Source organism: Petaurus breviceps, unplaced genomic scaffold, assembly GCF_028583685.1.
Source record: "Petaurus breviceps papuanus isolate PSGF00001 unplaced genomic scaffold, PetGlider_PUasm1.0 151, whole genome shotgun sequence".
NCBI classification, from domain to species: Eukaryota; Metazoa; Chordata; class Mammalia; order Diprotodontia; family Petauridae; genus Petaurus; species Petaurus breviceps.
Window position 1 is genome coordinate 31165411 of NW_027185712.1, and position 20792 is coordinate 31186202.

Genomic DNA, 20792 nt, shown 5'->3' on the forward strand with positions numbered 1-20792 from the left:
TCTCTCTCTCCCTCCTTCTCCCTCCCTTCCTTCTCTTTCCCCATCTGTTCCCTTCTACTTGCTGAAATCCTTTCCTCCTTTAAAGGCTATAATATTGTAGCCCAGATTTATTTTGCTTGTCTTTGAATGACACATTCAGTATAGCAGTGTTTGTTGATGACTTTCCCACACTAAGTAGCTTTTGCTAGTCCATTTCATTATTAATTCTCTATCTAGGTACTAAGAAAATCAAGAGGTATGTTCTACTATTTCCTTATATATTAGAAAATATTAATACTGTCTTTACCTATTTAGATCTGAGTCTTATCCCCAGTTTATAAATTTATCAGATAAAAAATTATTTCCCCATATGCTCTCCTTCATCTCTCTACCTCATACTGGCTGTTCTTATAGGCTTAAGTAAACCAATGTTTAATTAAGTAAACTAATATTTACTAATGTTTTTTAAATATTAGTTATTAATATTTAATATTATAATAAGCAATAGCATGACACATTTGGGTATTTCAACAAGTATCAACTGTGAGAAAGATTATAGCCCAATATTACCTATAACCCTTAAGTGCTTTTGCTGATTCCTTAATCTGACGATTCAATTATCTCAAGATGGCAGTCAAAGTCAATTACTCTTTAGGATATCTTCTCCATCACATACTTTTCCATGGGATGAGATAAACTCTGTTCTGGAAGGAAATATCTCTTTAAACCCTTTTTCCTTGACAGTTAACTCAAAGCAAAGAAATTTTCATAGTCCATTCAGTTTCTTAATTCTCAAAGATGACAATTAAAAATTTCCAGATGATAAACTCACTCCAAAATTGTATTTGAATCTTATATACTTTAGCAATACATGTATATGTTTAGTCTTGTCCTATTTTAAATTATTTTATTTATATAATTTTTTCTCTAATTAATAAGCACTTGGAGACCATTACACATTATACTTTTAGCATAGCCTTCTAAGCAACTAACAAACTATTCAATGCACTGATAGACAGAGAAGATATCTGTTAATTTTAGTTTGCTAGTTTAAAGAAAATCTGCATTGTAACCCATTTTGTTATGAGTTGGAAGCAAAATTCAAAATTGATCTAGAAGATATTTGATTAGTTTCTAATAGCCTCCAAGTATCATGCACTTATTTAAATGTATTTATGCAAGATTTATATGTAAATAGGCATTTGCAAGTTGTGTTAAATTTCAACTTTAAAAATTTACCTTGAAATAACTTTGTCAGAGTGAAGAATATATAAGCTTGCTATAATAAAACACCTGTTTTGAGCTTCAGTCTTTGTAATTATACAGAACACCTAATCATGTGTTGCAAGTTATTTACTCTCTTTTAAAAAACGATAGTAATTATAGGGAACTTCTATAGAAGCTGTTCACATTATTAACTACTTTGGCATTTGACTTGAATTTACTTCTGGGAATAGAAGTGGAAAATAAAAATGACAATAGCAATTTTTAGAACATAACCATGCTTAACAAATATTCTTAGTTACTAGAATTGTTTTTAAACTTTTAATGTATTACATTTTCATATAATCCACAAAACATGGTACCCAACCAAGAGATATATAGAGCAGTAGATGCATATCTACAACAGAATAGATTATAGACTATAGATATATGCAACAGTAAATGTACATATATACATATGTACACAAATATATGTCTATGGATAAGGCTATTTCATTGATAGTACATTTACTAATTTGGATGAGGTTTTTTTTACATATATGTGTTTATGCATATATACAGTAGGATGACTGCAGACCATATCTCCAAATGATGCAGAACCATGTCCTCATTCTTCCCTCCCCAGGTATCTTTCCTACAGAGACTGAGAATTTCAAGGGGGGTTAAAGAAAAAAAGGATTGACCCAACATTTAACCACAAAGTCTATATAACTTGATTCTGTGACCTCAAAACTTTGGAATGATTTGGAACTCAGGGATGTTGGAAGAGGACAGGTCCATTTGTATTAAAAGTACCAGTTTGCATTTGTGTTGAACATGAAAAAAAGGATTTGTAACATTTTTACAAAAGTTATACTAGAAAAATTTCAAAATTGCATGGAGGGCATAGATTATTCAAGATGCCTTGGAATATTTTATCTTAATTAAACAATGAGAAAGGTATCCATGAATCCATAGACTATAAATTCCTTCTCACAAAAGTCATAATGTAACACAATTAAATACTTCATTGTTTCTATAATTCATCAATGCAATCTCTCCATCCAAAGGAACACTTTTCAGCCTATATGGTTTTATCCATATCATTTAAATTCTCCACAGGATTCCTACCTCACATACTAGAAGCTCATGTGCATCATGAGTCACTACAAGGTAATTCAGGGGACTCAGGAAAAACCTTAAACATTAAAAATGTTGCCTTTCCTCTAGCCAGTTTGGTTCAAATTCATAATATATGCCCCACATTCTTTTTAACATATAAGGGTGTACTTGTAATTTCAGGATGAGACTAAATATATAATTTGAATAAAATTAATTGAAATTCACTATGAAAGAATTGAAAGTTTTTGCTAGGTGATGTTCATGTAAGGATTGTACAGTTCAAGTATACAAATCAAAATGGTGCTTCACAATTCTATATAAGTAATTTCCATTACTCACATCTTCTTAGAATCATAGTCAGGAAGGACCTCAGTGGCCATCTAGTTAAAACCATATCTGAGCAGGAATCTTCTCTATGATATTCTCAACAAGAAATTGTATGACTTTCATTAAAAGATTTCTAGTTAGGGAGGTAAATCATTCTTTCTCCTCTATCATGAATTTAAATTAGAATGTTCACTTCTCTTCTTCCTAAGATTTTCCTTTTTTTTCTTATTCAGAAACAAAACATTTTTTATTGGTCAGAATCATCTCCAGACTGTCAGTTCCTCTCATTGTTTAGTCCATTGTTTCAAGCATGAAACATAATCAGTAAAACAAGCCAAGAATTTACCAGGAGCCTTGGTTTCAGAGTAGAGAGATTGCTACCCTAAATCCAGGTAACTAAAGTCCCCTGTCAGTACTATGTCATGATTCTACTTTAAGGTTATAGTCTGTTTTACAAATTCATCATCTATTTCTGCCTTCTGTATCAACAATATTTAGTATACTTCTATGACACTATCTTTTCTGATTGATCTTCAACCATTGTCTTCCATGTTGCCTTCTTACCCACTTTTTTTTCCTCATCATAAACACAGAATTTAAAAAATATTCAGTACTTCTTAATATTTTCTTCTATATTTCATTAAGACTTGGTGATATCTGTGAAAACCCATTTACCTCTTTGCATTAGTATCTTTAGTTTATTTTGTGTATTTGTGAATCATCATGTAAGGCCACTGGTCTTATTCCTCTCTCCTCACATTTTGTTTCCTATAAACAACTTTCAATAACCAATCACTTAAAAACTACATATTAACACCTACTAGTTTTCTAGCAATGATGCTAGATTCTGGAGATACAAAAAAGTGGAATAATCCCTACTTCAAGAAACCTGTTCTCTCTTCCATATTTTGTGCCTTTTAGTGCTACCCTCCATATTATCTAACTCTCTCTCTCTCTCTCTCTCTCTCTCTCTCTCTCTCTCTCTCTCTCTCTCTCTCTCTCTCTCTCTCTCTGTATATATATATATATATATATATATATATATATATATATATATACACACACACACACACACATATATACATACACCAGTATTTATCTCTGTCCCAGTGCCTTTTTAGTATAAATTTCTCTTAATCAGATTTTCTCTACAATATCTAAATAGATTATAGATATATAAATACATTGATGTATATAGATGTATTTTCACAGATGGATACTCCATCTTTGGTCAAGTGTACATCATTCCTTCATTTTAAGGGAGACTGGTAGTCACTCATCAATTGGATTCAAGAACCTTTGCACCATCAAGGACCCCTATGCACAGGAGCTAAGAAATCTTAAGCTTCAGGGAGTCCCTGGAAGGTACCCTAGTCCTTTGGGAATTTCTCTCAGAAGCATAGAGAATCCTATGATTTACCAATGTTCAGAATCGGAGGTACTCCCATAATTGGCCAATGGTAATGTCCATCAATCACAAAAACTTTGTCAGTAGGCCTTTCATAAGTCATCATCTACAGGCCACTAACTACAGTCCATCAACTGCAGGACATCTTAGCAGGGGCTTTCCAAAGGTTACAAGACCCTGGTCACAACATCTCAGAACCTTCCACAGATTCTAAGACTGTCATCAAGGTCTTAGACCTTCCCTAGGCCATCTAACACTAGTATTTGTCCAGCAGTATCCTAAGACCCAAGGAAGTTGTGGTTTTAAAAGCAAAGGTCACTTAGGAGTGACGTTAGTGATCATAGGAGCAAGGCTTATGAATCTTATTTCAAGCAAAGTACACTTAGAAGAGGGAGTAGTATTAATAAATCCTTGAAATTACCTAACAACATGAATCTATAGGATAAATAAATACAAGGTGGATTAATTAATCATAACTCTTCTAACAGCATTAACTAACATAACTAACTCAAACTTAATCTTATTCTGCTTAATTCACTAATATATTCACTGATAGTCATTAAATCAATCACAATGAACTGAGTAAATACTGATTAAATTGAGTGGAAGTATCAAAATTATCTTCATGTCTGGGAGGGCTAGGTATTGAAGGGCTTTGAATGTCAAACAGAGGATTGAATTTGATCTTGGAAGCAATAGAGAACCACTGGAGTTCATTGAGTTGGGGGAGGGTGACATGATCCGACCTATATTTTAGTGTGATAGTAATGGAATATAAAGATTCCCCTGTATTGGCTTGGTTTTCAAACTGATTGTGTTAAAAGCCAGAGCTTGTTAATCCCACCTGTGGGATGGACTTGTTGATGTGAAAAGAAAGTCTTGAGCTGGGAGGGTGCTGCTTCCAAAAAGTTCTTCTGCCTCTCTCTTGTGTCTCTCCAAATCTACGTCACCAGCTCCTCCCAGCTCAAGACTTTCTTTTCACATCAACAAGTCCATCCCACAGGTGGGATTAACAAGCTCTGGCTTTTAACACAATCAGTTTGAAAACCAAGCCAATACAGGGGAATCTTTATATTCCATTACTATCACATTTAGGAATATCATTTTGATGGCTGAGCAGATGATGTAATGGATTAGAAAGAAACTTGTGACAGGCAGACTAATATGTTTCAAGCATGAAACATAATCAGTAAAACAAGCCAAGAATTTACCAGGAGCCTTGGTTTCAGAGTAGAGAGATTGCTACCCTAAATCCAGGTAACTAAAGTCCCCTACCAGTACTATGTCATGATTCTCTGAGCTCAGAGAGGTGAAGCAACTTAATTAAGGTCACAAAGTTGGTAAAAGCAGCCTAGTCAAGATTCAAATCATTCTACCACACCATATTGCTTTTCTCTTTTCCTTTATCTTCCAACTCCCAAGTATATACCAAACTTTAAGGCAAAAACTTAAACCTCCTTTGCCCTCCCCACCCCTATGCCTTACCAAATGTCACAAGACAGAGTCACACACACACACACACACACACACACACACACACACACAATGGAATTAGCTCATACTGCCTCACAAGAACTGATTGTTAAATTCTCAGGTTGAGCAATTGTTGTTGTTCAGTCATTTTTCAGTCCTGTGCAACTCTTCCTGACCTTGTTTAGGGTTTTCCTGGCAAAGATACTGAAGCAGTTTGCTATTTCCTTCTCCAGCTCATTTTCTATATGAGGAAACTGAGGCAAACAGGGTTAAGTGACTAACTTGTAAGTGTTTGAGGCCAGATTTGAACTCAGGGAGATGAAGTCTTCTTGACTCCAGGACAGGTTCTCTATCCACTGAGCCACCAAGCCACCCAAGTATACCTATAATAGCTAAGCAGTTACACCTCAGAAATTGGCAAATAACTAGAAATCAAATTAATGTATTATTTTGTTGATTGTGTAGGCTTAAAAAAAGCAACGGGGAAAACATTAATAGTGCAGATTAAATTTAAAATTTTATTATGTATGCTTTTTTATTTTGGAGAGTAAATTTTTAAATATTTATCATTATACTGCTGAATACAAATACATATGTGTATATTGCGGGGTACTTACATGCATATATACATGCACATGTATGTATATATGAATTGGAGAGAGAGGTTTGCAATGAAAAATAGTATCAATTATGTATCATATTCTAGTTTTATTCCATGCAAATATGATTGAAAACTGAAGTCTATATTTGGGTCAAAATAATGTTTTACATCATTTTCTTGAGATTAATTTGCATTTATATCAGCCAACTGACTGATAATTGAGTTATTTTACTTATAAAAAGAAACTTTTGAAGACATTAGGATGATAATCCTCTATAATTCATTTATAGTTGTAGCAGTATTTTATTTTTCTTTTATTATGTAAATACTCAAATGGATTTGGGATCTCCTTGATTGGAAATCCTTTTCAATGGTGCAGATTTCAGTTTATTTAGAACAAATAAATAGCTGTGCTTCTAACCCAGATTGTAATAAAGATATGAAAAGGGTTAAACAAGAGGTGGTTAATAAGGGCTTTAAAAGAAAAATAAATGTAATTCAATTTAACAAACATTTTTGGATGCCTATTAGGTGTAAGGCATTGAGTTATGCAATAAGATACAGATATAAAAACACAATTGTCCCTGTGTTTGAGCAGCTTAGATTCTATGAGAGAGTTGCATGTAAGCTGATAATTAAACACTAAGTAATTTAAAGGGGATAGAACACTCAAACTGGGGAAAATTGAGAAAGGATTCATGTAAGAAATGGGACCTGAGATGAGCTGTGCTGGATGGAAATCTCAATTAAAACCATAGCTGTTTGGAACTATATTCCTAACCCACTGGAGTTGATGCCAAGTATGAAGGCACAAAATGATCATAGAAAGAGACAGTATTAGGACATACCATGAGTCTGATTTAGTATTGTACTTCCAATCTAATCAATTCTTCATGGAATCTAAGGACAACATTGAATTAATTGCAAGTAAGGGGTTATTCCTGTTGTTTTTAACACACTTAGGACTGACAGTATCTATCATAGGGAAAGACAAGGCAAAGAAAGTGTAAATCTAGATATATATTTACCCTTTTGTTGGAATGCCTACAACCAAGGTTTCTGAACCAATCATTACATTGTTGATTAGGTAGGCTTAAAAAAATGGAGAAAATGTTAATAATGCAGATCAAAATTAAAATTTAATTATGTATGCTTTTTTTTTATTTTGGAGAGCCAATTTTTAAATATTTATCATCACATTGTTGAATACATATACATATATGTATATGGTGGGGTACTTACATGCATATATACATGCATGTACATACATGTATATATGTATTATAGAGAGGCATCTGGGGAAAAAAGCTCCAAAGGAAGCTTCAGTCTCTCATTTAACAGTTCATAATTTCCTTTACACACAGTGGGATTGTTTTCACGATGAATTCTCATAGTTAATGCTATATTTATGACTGAATAGTGAGAAACCTTGAAACCTTTCTACGATTTATGTACACTAAAACTGGACTTAATTAATTCATAATCATAAAGCATTTCAGAAAGTCAGATAGCTTCCTTAAAGCTACTTCAACATTATACACTGAAGAAACAATCATGACCCTGTTTTGGTCTCTTATACTGGCATGAATTTTAAATGTTTACTTTTGTTCAGGATAAATTTCATGTCCCAATGTGTCACCCAGACAAATGGAATTAACTGGGTCATTTGTGGCCCGAAATATTATTCATTGGTCATGGTCTTAAAAGTATTTGTTCGATTTTTAAATCTAAAAAACTTGTTTGAGACTGCTTTAATGGGGAAAAGGAGGAGAATCAGTAAACTGATTTGATAATTTTGAACTAATTCAATTTAGATTATCTCCAAAGCTAAGAAAGATGAGAAAATAATGCATTTAATTAACCACAATGGTCACCTGTATTATATTGGGTAAAACGTAAAACCCAACTAAGCTTCAAAGGTACATAACATTGTATCTTCATATCCCTGACCTCAAATTGATTACTTACTCCTGTTGACTGCTGACAGGAATTTGGAAGTTAAAGGGGTAGGGGAGGAGAGGTTGAAGAAGAATAAGAGAGACAGTAACAAGGTCAAGGAAGGAGAAAGTGTGCTGGAACTTGATGAGACATGAATTCCTTCTTACTTCACGCTTGATTGCTTAAGGTCACAGTGTATAGTATGCTGCCAGTTGGGTGATGGATCAGTTTACCTTGTGCTTGCTATGCATACCAATTCATACCAGCCAAAAGGACATGTTGTTATTAATGCCAAACAGTGCTGCCAGTTGTTCAGATGCTGATATCCTAATTTCTTGATCCTGGGGGTTAGGGAAAGATTTTCTCATTTCATATGCTTTATGCAATTTATAGAGGTAAATTTTAATAAGGCTTCATTTGCCTAGGTATTAAGTAGTCATCATCTAGAAAAAGCAATGGCATATTATCATATTTAAATAAAGTAAGGATAAGCGTAAAACACAGGGTTCTTTTTTTTAATTGAAAATGTGTTTAAAACTCATTTTAGAAATTTTGAAACAGGAAATAGTTCCTTGGGCCATGAAATATCATGCCACCTTCCTCTCCTACTCTTGAAATTTAAAATGCTGAAAATGCCCTTTTAGGGAAGGAACTTAGAAGAGTAGTCTCAGCGACTAATTATGTTTTTAATATCACCCCATCATGGACACTAGTCCACTGATGTAGAGAGTAGTGTAATGTCTTTTTCTGATAGAGGGAGAGATAATTACTCAGCCCAGTGCAAAGGACTGCTAACTACGCTATGAAATGTCTAACTGGGAACTGATTAAGAAGGAGTGGCCTAAGCTCTCTTACCCTGTTAACAATATCATGAAGAGCAAGTGAACATTTTGGATAATTTCATTTTCTATCTCCCACTGACTCTTCTTACTGACAACCAGACGGGCAATGAAGCAATGAAACTGTAATGGCTACCCCTTCATTATCTAACCAACCCTGATTGTGCCTCCTGACCCCTTCTGATATTTTGCCAACCTGCCTTTCCACTGCCTTGGAGAGAAATGAAAGGGATGCACAAACAGGAGGGAGGATGTGACTAGCTTTTATTTATATTTTTACCTTTTGGCAAGTTCTCCTCTGTCAATGTACTCAGTGTTCCTTCTCATAGTTAGACTCTTGAAGGAGGTGAAACACATGTGCAGTTCACTTGGATGTGTGGTTGAACTGGAGCTCAATGCCAGTGCCCACACAGCTGTTCTTGACATGGTTTCTGAATACCAGGTGTCTGGCCTGGGTAGTGATCATAAGGGTAAGACATTTAAGATTCCACAATTCCTACCTTTATTTTTTCAGTATACTGAGACATCCATATAAGAGACCAAAATTCTTAGCCATTTATTCCTTTAACATTATTTTCATTCTGTTTTTCAATTTGTAACCATATATTTTCTCCCCTTCCCATCATCTCCCAATATAAAAGAAAAAGAAAAAAACCCTTATAAAGATATTCATAGCCAAACTAAACAAATCATCACATTGTCTCCAATAGTGCATATCTTATTTTGCATCTGGAGTCTATCACCTCTCTGTTTGGAGATGGTTGACATGCTTCATCACTAGTCCTCTGGAATCATGATTGGACTTTGCATTGATCAGAGTTCTTCCAAAGAGATTTAGAATAGAAAGATGTAACTCATAGACTAGTAGCTGCAGTTTGGGATGAACATCTCATACTGAGGGAAGAAAGAGTTAATTAGAAATAAGTTTTCTCTTAGAATGAAGATCATGATAGAACTTTCAGGTACAACCAATGACCTTCCTCTCCCCATCCCCCAGCCACTGGCCCAGAGTGCACAATTATATACTGGATGGGTTCTGAGTCTCCCAAATAGACATTCTTCCAGTTTTATAAAGATTGATATCAGTCACTCTATAAAATATTTCCTTATCAACTACAACAGCAATCCAGCAGTACTCACTAGGTGCCCTGGATTGATACTCTTTTCTACAAATATGGGCAGCTAATCCAAAAACTGCTGTTTCTCAGAAACTGAACTTCCCATTCCCTGAGTGTTCTCTCCTGTTTTTTTTAACCTATTTTCTGCATATCAGATTTCCTATAATCTATTTCATATGAGATTTATCTACTACTGAACCATACTGTATTTATCTTTTTACTTCATATATATGTATATATATATATATATATATACACATATATAGGGAAATGTCTTTTGAATCTAAGGGGAAAAGTGTATCCATTTAGGATGATATTCCCTCTGTTGGAAAGCAAAAGCTAAGGAGACATTAATGGGTTAATAATATAACACTGACTGAGACTTCTGAATACCTCAGTTTTTCTATCAGAAAATTTTTTTGTCTAACACATTGTTTTTTGGCCTAGATTTTTAATTCTAGCAATTACTCAAATGCTACAATGAATGTGATGTGCTTTAACTTTGGAGAGTGTTGCTGATTTTTTTCATGGAGGTTGATTCCTTCTTTTTCTGAGCAGCTGCTGGTTCTATTGAATTCAGTTCCAGTAAAATACTATACAATTATTTAACTTTCCCAGAAACTATGTAATTTAAAACGAAAATTGGCAAGAACCAATGTGTCTGCTCTGTGTGTGTATGTGTGCATGTCCCATTTTCATTTATTCAAGAACTTGGTATTGCCCAGATTAACTTTCTTTGTGAAATAGTTAATTGTGTTCCACCTTCCTTAAAATTAGAACCAAAGGAGCTTAATAAGTGGATATCAAGATGCTTGTCTACTTTTCAGTATGTGCTGGAAACCCTTGGCATTTTGTGCTAAAAATGCTATTTTGTGATTTCTAAGAGCAACACTTGCCAATGAGCCTTTAAATATCTATGACCTTGTCCCACCTATTGTAACAATACACTTGTGGGACCAGGGTTTTTCTTTCCTAATGATGTAATAATACCTGCATGAGGTACTTAGCAAAAGAACATAATACTATTTTAGTGATGTGGTTGATGTTTATAATATTTTTTGTACAGATGGAAACACCATTACTGGTTTGACCTAACAATCCACACAGGAAAATCCAAATAAATGGATAAGCAATGTCTGCTGTCCAGAGAACACTGTGCATGCAGTTGTATATACTACCCATAGAAGGGGCCTGTTAAACCATATATCTGGGATATACACTACAAATAGATTATGAACAGCGTCTAGAATTAAACAGGACAAATATAGAAACCTGGATTCTCCAGGGGGATTGCAAATCTTTCAATGAACCTTTTTAGTAGAATCAAAGATCATCTTTTTAACAATATTAGTTTTCCATAACACTGATATGTGTAATGGAATTTCTACAGTCTCCAAAGAATTTAAGCTAAGAACACTCAAAAAATAATGGAGAAGTGTGAGTAGGCTGCCATATATTGTGAATGAGAAGTTGCTTAGCTGGGGTGTTTTGAAACATATCAGAGAAGTATATGTCTGGGGGGAAAAGAAGTTAGCCTGGTCACATCAAGAAGGCAATTCAATTCAATAACTATTTATCATGTGCCTACTCAAGCAACAACAGGTGGTGATAGTTCTACTGGTATTCATACACTATTAAGAGATCTAGAGGAAGGCCCTCCATATGTTGAATGAATGTCCTGGGGCAAATTTAAAGGAAGATATTAAATTAGCAAGAATCATAAAGAATGGTCAGATATGGATAGGATGGATTAATGGAGGAAGTATCTACATCTGTGAGATGACTATTTCATCAAATTATGTGAGTATTTGTAGTAATTATGCAAATTCATCTATATATGGACATGAGTAGAGAAACAGTGTTACATGGTAGATACAGAGTCAATCACAAAGCTAGAAAGACTCCAATTCAGATTCCAACTCTGTTACATACTGACTGTGTGATACTGCACTAATCACTTAACTGCTGATGCGGGGAGTTGTCTTCTCTGCAACTTATTGTTTTAGTTAATTGCCAAGACAACTTCCAGGGATTATTAACTCCCCACATTGTTAGAAGGAATTTTCTAACCCAACCATTCCCTCTGCTGATAAAACCATAGTCTCCCTGACCCCAGCTTCTGTGAATGTGAAAGTATAGTAGATACCCATCTGAAATTATGAATAAAACAAAATTTATTAAACATTTTTCACTATCCTTGGTTTGAATATCAGCTAATAAAATAGACAAAACTACATAAATGAGTATCATGCCAGGATCGATCAGGATTATGGAAATATACTGATTAAATATTTAAGCTGATTATATAACAATATAAAAATTAGCTTGAGGCATCAAGAAGCTTTTATACAATCCTGGGCACTACATTCTCCAAATAACCACTTTTTGGCCTAGTCCCAAATATCTGGTGCCACTACAGCAGACCTAAGAACTTAGACCATGTTTATACAACCATATTTGCTATGCATGTTTCACTTAAATTTAACAAATATTTACTAGCCTGCTGCTAAGTACAAAGAAATTTGCTAGGTACTGGGGATACAGAGACCAAAAAAGAACAAAGTCATCGCCTTCAAGGAACCAATAATCCAATAAAGGAGATAAGGCATATGTACAAAAATGTATGACATAATATTTACCAGTGGTCGAATTAATACTTACAAACAACATAAAATCCAAGAGGAAGTAAGCTGGACAGTCATCACTAGAAATAGTAAAGAAATAACAGGCCAGAAAGATGGAAGGAGAAATGGAATAATAAATCTCATTTGCCCTAATTGTTGATTGCAGAATAAAAAAGAACAGGAAGCCTGGGATGTGGGTCATCTGGGGCTTCTATAATATCACCAACTATCTGATGTACCTTAGTCTGAAATGAATCAACTATAGTCTCTTTTTTCCTCCTCTTTTATGATTGTTATTTAATCAGTATTTCTAGTGGTGACTTTCATCTTCCCTCTTGGTATTATGTTTTTTGTAAAAGTATTAATATTGCTACTGATAAGTATTTTGTCATATGTATTATGTTGGGCTTCCTTGTTACCTTCTAAGCCAGCATCAATATGTCTCCAAATCCCAGGAAATTTTATCATTTTCTGCTACTTTCAGACAAGACCAAAGTTAGGTTTGGGAGAGGCAGCATGTATTATACCTCTAAAAAGCTCCCAAACTCAAGGCATTGTTTTGTGATCTGCAGGCTCATCTTGTCACCATCTTTTTTTGTTACATTGAGGAACTCAATTAAAACACTCTAGACATTTTAGTTACAACATACCGAGAGGGCCTTAAGAAAAAAAAAAACTCTTAGGAACTCAGAAAAAAAGTTATCTCAAATCTGAAGATAATAAAGGCACTGTGGCCAGGGGGTACTGTTATAATTACAGCATAGCCTCTCCCTGGAAATGCAATTTTTATTTTACAAGGTCAGGAATAGCTTTGTTGTGATTTCATAACCTGGGTTTTAACAACACAGTTGGAAATGAAGGGGAGCAGGTACCATAAAACAGTTCCAGATAGGTGGATATATAGACACATGGACAGAAAGGGACTAGTTAAATGACTCACTTCCAGATTTTATTCCACTGGCTCTTCACAACACATCTTGTGTCACTGATGTTGGTTCCCAACTTGATTTTTGAACTTTGGAAACCATTGGATTTCTAGAGGTAGCTGGAAATACCAGCTGGATAAAACTCTAAGCCTGCAGTCAAAAAGCTCTGAATTCAAATCTTATCTCTAGCAATATGACCGAGGGCAAGTCACTTAATGTCTATTTGCCTCAGTTTCCAAAATTGTAAAATGGTTCCTATATCACAGTGTTATCAGAGGATCAAATGAGATAATATGTACCAAAAGCACTTATCATGGTGTCTGCAACATAGTAGTCACTATATAAATGCTTATCCCCCCCCTTCATTTCTAGTGTAGCCATGGATAACATTTTCATTGTTGTTATTATGAACAGACACCAAGAATGAATTTATCCTGACACAACACCTAGATATCTAGATATAGTCATCCAATCAATAAGCACTTGCAAAGAGTAATATATGTGGTCCTTCTGCAATATCCAAAAGTCCTGCAAGGGATTTTAGCAGAAAAAAAATGATTCATATGATGGGATAATGATACATATTTTAGGGATATAAATTATTATGGAGAAGGATAACAGAAAATTCAGGTCCAAGGCTTAATTATTTACTAACTGAGACAGGAAAAACAATGATTTCTAGCAGTGTTATTCAGCAGCACTGAATTATTGTTGTTGTTTGGGTGTTGTTGCTGTTTGGTTTTTTGAATGGGGGAACAATCTGGAAATACTTTCTTCTACCTTATCGAAGAACAAGTGATAAGAACAGCTGAAGCCTGCAACTCCTTCTAGAAAAGATGACAGCTGCTGCTCACTCCCATTCCATTACTTAACCAGACTGCCATCCATCCCGGACAAATCTATGAACTTCATTCTGTGAACTCAACAAGTAAATATGTTCCTCTTCTTTCCTCTAGTTACCAGGATTCTGACCAACTCTCCTAGCTTCTGGTAGTTCTGGCATGACAACTGCAATGTTTTTATTTTCCTACCATTTTTTTTATTTATAGCACTTCACTCCTAAGTCTTTTCTTTGTTGTTTGCTCTTTCTCTCTACCTCCACCTTGCATGGTTTTGGGGAAAAAAAGGATGTTCTTAAGACTGGGAGCCATGGCCAGCAATCATAGCATCCTAGCTGTTCAACCCCAAAAAATTATTTAGCCAGTGTTTATTTTTTTTTGCTTTTTTTGGAGGGGGAAGGGCAGGGCAATTCAGGTTAAGTGACTTGCCCAATGTGACACAGTTAGTTAAGTGTCAAGTGTCTGAGGCTGCATTTGAACTCAGGTCCCCCTGACTCCAGGGCTGGTGCTCTATTCATTGTGCCACCTAACCACCCCAGCAGTGTTTATTTCAAAAGGCAACACTGCACAACTTACCTAAACAAAAAAATGTACAAATTTAGCACAGATTTATCAAGGTGTTGCAGTGAATAGAGTGGCAGGCCTGGAGTCCAGAGGACCTGAGTTCAAATCTGGTCTCATACACTTACTAGCTGTGTGACCCTGGGCAAGTCACTTAATCCTGTTTGCCTCAGTTCCTAATCTGTAAATGAGCTGGAGATGGAAATGGAAAACCACTCCTGTATCTTTGCCAAGAAAATTCTAAATGGCAGTCATGAAGAGTTGGACATGACTGAAAACTAAACATAACACATCTAGCACTTAGCACAGTGCATGGCACAAAATAGGCACTTAATAAATATATATTGATTGATTTAAAAAGTATATCCATTGTAAAGGATACGTTCTGATGATCAGAATCTGATTAAGAAATACCAGAAATAAGGGCAGCTAGGTGAATAGAGTATCGACCCTAGAGGCAGAAGGACCCGAGTTCAAATGCAGCCTCAGACACTTAACATTTACTAGTTGTGTAACCTTGGGCAAGTCACTTAGCCCCCATTGCCCTGCCTCCAAAAAGACAAAAAAAAACCCCACAGAGAAAAGGGGATTTATATTTCAAGAGTTTTCTCCAGGAAGAAGCAAATTAGAAACACACTAGAAAATGAGCCTCTATACCATAGTATATCTGAGGCTCACTACTAAAAATATTAGAATAACATCCCTTGCCCCAGCCCACCTCTGCTTCCCCCTAAAAACAGGATCATTAATCCCAGTTTGAACATTTGATGGATTGATAGAAGAGAGAGAGAGTCAATGGCAGATTCCCATTATACCTTTCCTTCATGAATCCTGCTTCTTTAAGTCAGCAGTGAGGATAAAGGACATGATTCAGATCAGTTTGTATTGGCTTTATATAAGTATTGCTCAGCATATTCAAGTGTAAAATTAAGTTAAGTTGATATTAGAAGTCTGAGCAAGACATTCAGTAATCCAGGGAAGTCAGAGTCAATCAATGTTCCTAATCTACTGATCTCTCTCTCTGTTATTATATGTCACTAAAATATTAATATTTCTATTCATGTACATTTATTAAATACCCACAGTGAACATTGTCAGACATGCATCATCTAGACAGATATAGCATCACTCAACCCATTGTCATTAAATACATGATAATTACACTATATTAAAAAAAACCATGCATAGCCACATAGGCAACATGAAATGAGGAAGTTACATGAACCCTTGAATGACCCCCAGAAGCCACCCAATGACTTGCTACTTCTCCCTAAAATGTGACATTCCTAGCAGTGTCTACTGCAACTTCACCTACAGAATAGTGTGAATTCTTATTGTGGTACATAGGTTGTATGGTTTATGTAGCCCAGACCCCATAACTCCACTGCAATTCCAGAAAGCCTAGGGAGTTTCATACTTATTGACAGAGAGATTCTGAAGGGGACCCTAGCTTTTACATTGAGTTGTGTCAGTTTGTCATCTAAGAAACACAGTTTTAGTGGGTCCCTCAAGGTCTCAAATAGAAAAAGCCAGATTTAAGTTGTGTGACACCTTCTAGGGTCCTCTGATCTCTGAGGTAGACACCTAACAGAAGAAACATGGAATTGGCCTGGGGCAACTAACTGGGAAGTTTTTGTTTTAATAACTTTTTTCCATCTGGCAAATTCAACTTTTTAAGACATTCTTCTCCTCATTGGCTTTTTGGGCTTCTTTTGCCATTTGAGTTAGTCTATTTTTTAACTTGTTATTTTCTTCAATCAGATTGTTGACTCTCTTTTCATGATTTCCTTGCATCATTCTCATTTCTCTTCCCAATTTTTCCTCTACTTCTCTTTTCTTGGCTTTCAGAATCCTTCTCGGGCTCCTCCATGGCCTGTAACCAACTCATATTTTTCTTGGAACCTTTTGGCACAAGAGTTCTGACTTTGTTGTCTTGCTCCTGTTCCATGCTTTGATACTTTTTGTCCCCCAAAAAGGAATCTAAGGTTTGACTGCTGTGCTTGCTTTCTTCCTTTGCTTGTTCATGTTGCCACTCAATTACTTGACTTTTGAGCTTTTTGCCACAGTAGAACTTTGCAGCCAGAGAGGAGAGCTTTGTCCCAAATTTCTGGGGTTTTCTCAACTGCCAGAGATATTAGTTGGGTACCCTCTCAGAAACCTCCACAGGCTCTGGCACCTGGTCACATACCCCAGAACCTCCACCCAAGACAGCAATCCAGATCCAAGAAGGTTAAAGCAAGAGTGATTACCCCACAGAATGATTGCTTATTCCCCCCACAATCTGCAGGCAAGGAGCTCTGAACCAGCCAGGTGGCAGTGACTGCATGACCACAGCACCTCCACTGCTTCTCACATTCTCGCCCTGGGGGCAGAGGCCAGACTGCACTCTCAATCCCTCTCTTCTGAAAGTGTACACTGACCATTTACTTTGCCTTTGGCATTTATGGGTTGATAATTCTGGAAACAGCCACAGGTGCTGGTGATCCACTCTCCCAAAGTCTGCTCCAGTTGCTGCTGGTCTGGAATGCCCTGAGGCTAAAACTGTAGGGTAATGGGGCAGGGCTCCACTCCCAGTGTGCTGTGATAGACCCTTCCTGCTGGCCTGCTGGGCTGCCTTCAGTGGGAGATTTATTTCTCTCTGTCACTTTGTGGGTTCTGTAGCTCTAAGGTTTGTTTAGAGGCCTATTTTATAGGCATTTGATGTTGTTATGGGGGGAGCTCATGGAGTTTTCCTGCTTCTATGCTGCCATCTTGGCACCCCCTTAATAACATTTTTTTAAGCAATTGGGGTTAAGTAACTTGCTCAAGGTTACACGGCCGGTTATTTCTGGGTGTGGTGCTAAGTATCTGAGCCCGTATTCGATCCCCAGGTCATCTTGACACTGGGGCCGGTACTCTTACTCACTGAGCCACCTGGCTGCCCCTAAGCAATTGGGGTTAAGTAACTTGATAAAGTTTACATGGCCAAGTGTTTCTGGGTGGGTGCTAAGTGTCTGAGCCCGGATTCGATCCCCAGGTCATCCCGAAACTGGGGCCGGTGCTCTTACTTGTTGTACTACCTGGCTGCCCTCCCCTTAATAACTTTTTAAAAATTAGATTAGAGTTATTCTCCAGTTGCAAAAAGGTCAACAGATATGAACAGGAAGTTTTTCAGTGAAGAAATAAAAACAATTCATAACCATATGAAAAAAATGCTCTAAATCACTATTAATTAGAAAAATGGAAATTAAAACAATCTTGAGATATTATTTTATACCTACCAGCTTGGCTAAAATTGTTGAAGAGGGAAGAGACAAACATTAGAAGGGATGTGGAAAAATTGAGATACTAATTCTTCGTCGGTGGAATTGTGAAGTGATCCAACCATTTTGAAGAGCTATCTGAAACTGGCTACTTCCTAAGAGTTAGCCTAAGAGTTATTAAACTATGTATACCTTTTGTACCAGCAATATCACTACTAGTTCTATTTTCAAAGATAATTAGAGGAAAAAAGAAAAGAATCTATATGTTCTAAAATGTTTATAACAGCCCTCTTTGTGGTTTTGGCAATGCCTGAACAAGTTGTAAAATATGATTGTGATGGAATACTACTGTGCTATAGGAAATGATGAGTCCAGTGATCATAGAAAAACATGGAAAGACCTGCGTGAAATAATGAAGAGCAAAATTAGCAGAATTAAGAGTATATTGTGTACAGTAACAGCAATATTGTTTTAAGAATGATTTTGAATGAATGAGTTATTTTGACTATTATAAATGCCCAAATTAACTATAAAGGACATGTGAAGAAAGACACTATCTGCATCCGGAGAAAGAACTGGTAAATAGAAGTATGTATAGAATAATTTTATACACACACGCACACACACACACACACACACACACTCATGCACACACACACACCTATTTGTGTCTAATGGTGGCTCTAGGGTGAGAAGTGAGTGGCTACAGAAGAAAAAAAAAGAAATTTACATGATAATTTTGTTGTATATTTGAAAGGAACAACAAATTGTACATAGTAGATTTGTAGTTTCATGTGCAATCAGAGTTTTTATTGTACTAGGTTATGGAAATGTTTGTTTCATTCCATAAATTAAAAATAAAATAAATTTATTTTAAAAAAGAAAGGGTAGGCATGTATCTTCTTTGTGACAGAAAGGTGAGGGACTACTAGGACAAAATATTAAATATATTTATTTACATATATAATGGGACATATGAAGGACATATAAATATAAGAAAAATATCTGGTACCAAAAACTTATCTAATAATATATATATATATATATATTATTATTATTATTATTTTCTTTCCTCCTTACTGAGACTAAGGGAAAGGAGGAAAGAAAATAAATGAGCTGACAAGACCAAAGGCATCAGTGTTCACACTTATACACAAAAACTGTTATGCATGTATATATAGATATATACAAAATGTGTAAATATGCACATATAATTATTTTTAAAGAAGGTAGATGAGAACTCTGTTTTGTTTTAGTTTTAGCAAAGCTTTGCAGGAGCTGTGGATTTGGAAGATAAGAGTCTGGAAACCCCAAATTACCCTGAGGATATAGCTGAGCACTTTCCCCAGATTTTGCCTTATTGCAGGTGCTTTTGTGTATCTGTGTTGCCAAGAATAGACTGTTTATTTCTTTAAGCTTTAACTGGAAGTCTGCAACATTCAGTTTGCCAGAGCCCTGTAAACCAGAAATGATTCTTCAAGGTAAAACCAACACTTAATGTTTATGGGACCATTAAATTGTGGTAAACTGAGCATTACAAAAAAAAAATCTCCATAAACTCTCTGTATAAAAAGGTTGCAGGCAAAGGAATGAACTACAACAACACAAAAAAACCCAGTCACAGAATCACTCACTCCAAAAACCATGTAAGCTTTTCCCTTGACTCTGGAAATGCAAAGCACCATTAAAGATTCAACTTATTTTAGATAAATAATGAAGCCCCACTTCTGTCCTAATAAACTTATGTTACTCTTTAGCCATGACAAAAAGGGGTTTAAGAGTAAATGCTAGTCCTTGGTATTATAAGAATGTGTTCTGGGCTAAGGGCAAAGTTGCAGGAATCATTTAAGGGACATTTATTAGCCCCTTCCTTTTTGGGGCTAAGCAAGACGGTTTAAATATAACTGGCCTATCATACAAGGTGTTGGACCCTCTTTAGTGTACAAGAATACAATGTCAGAAATTGCCTACAGGGAGTCTGTGCTATTCTAGAGGTTAGTACATTTTCAAAACTAAGATACTAGAAGTATATTAGCATCCTTCTGGCATATTGTTGTGTGGATAGGAGATACTAGTGGTAAAGATTACAAGCTTCCACCAGTTAGGCATGTGCTGGTTCTGAAAAGAAGAGAGGGAGAATTCTAGACCCTGACTCGTGAGTCTGGAGGAGGAACAGACAAATGCTGATGTTATTTCTAGGGTATGGTTTAGAAGAAGACAGCAGCTGTCACCAACCTATATGCTACTTTAAATGACTCACCTGCCATGTTTGTAGCATAGATGGCATAAAATTGCCTATACATGATCTACTGTTGGGGTCTTCACATATTTTTGTAAGCCCATGAGCTAAAATTGTTTTCCACATATTTAAATGCAAAGAAACTTTTTTCTAAAGATAATTAAAAAAAACATTTTTAGCTCCCTGACTATATGAAAACACATAGTTTCAGGGTGGCTAGGTGGCACACTGAATAGAGCACCGGCCTTGGAATCAGGAGGACCTGAGTTCAAATTCGGCTTCAAGCACTTAACACAAATACTAGCCGTGCGACCTTGGGCAAGTCACTTAACCCCAACTGCCCTCCAAAAAGC

At 35.8% G+C, this 20792-nt stretch overlaps 1 protein-coding gene and 1 pseudogene across 1 annotated transcript in view; one reads left to right on the forward strand and one right to left on the reverse strand.

The window, feature by feature from the left end:
• LOC138153114 (protein diaphanous homolog 3 pseudogene) overlaps nt 1-4142 on the reverse strand; it is a 10004-nt pseudogene extending 5862 nt beyond the window's left edge.
• Nucleotides 1-20792, forward strand: part of ADCY2 (adenylate cyclase 2) — a 586315-nt gene that overhangs the window by 375666 nt on the left and 189857 nt on the right. The gene's annotated exons all lie outside the window — the stretch shown is intronic.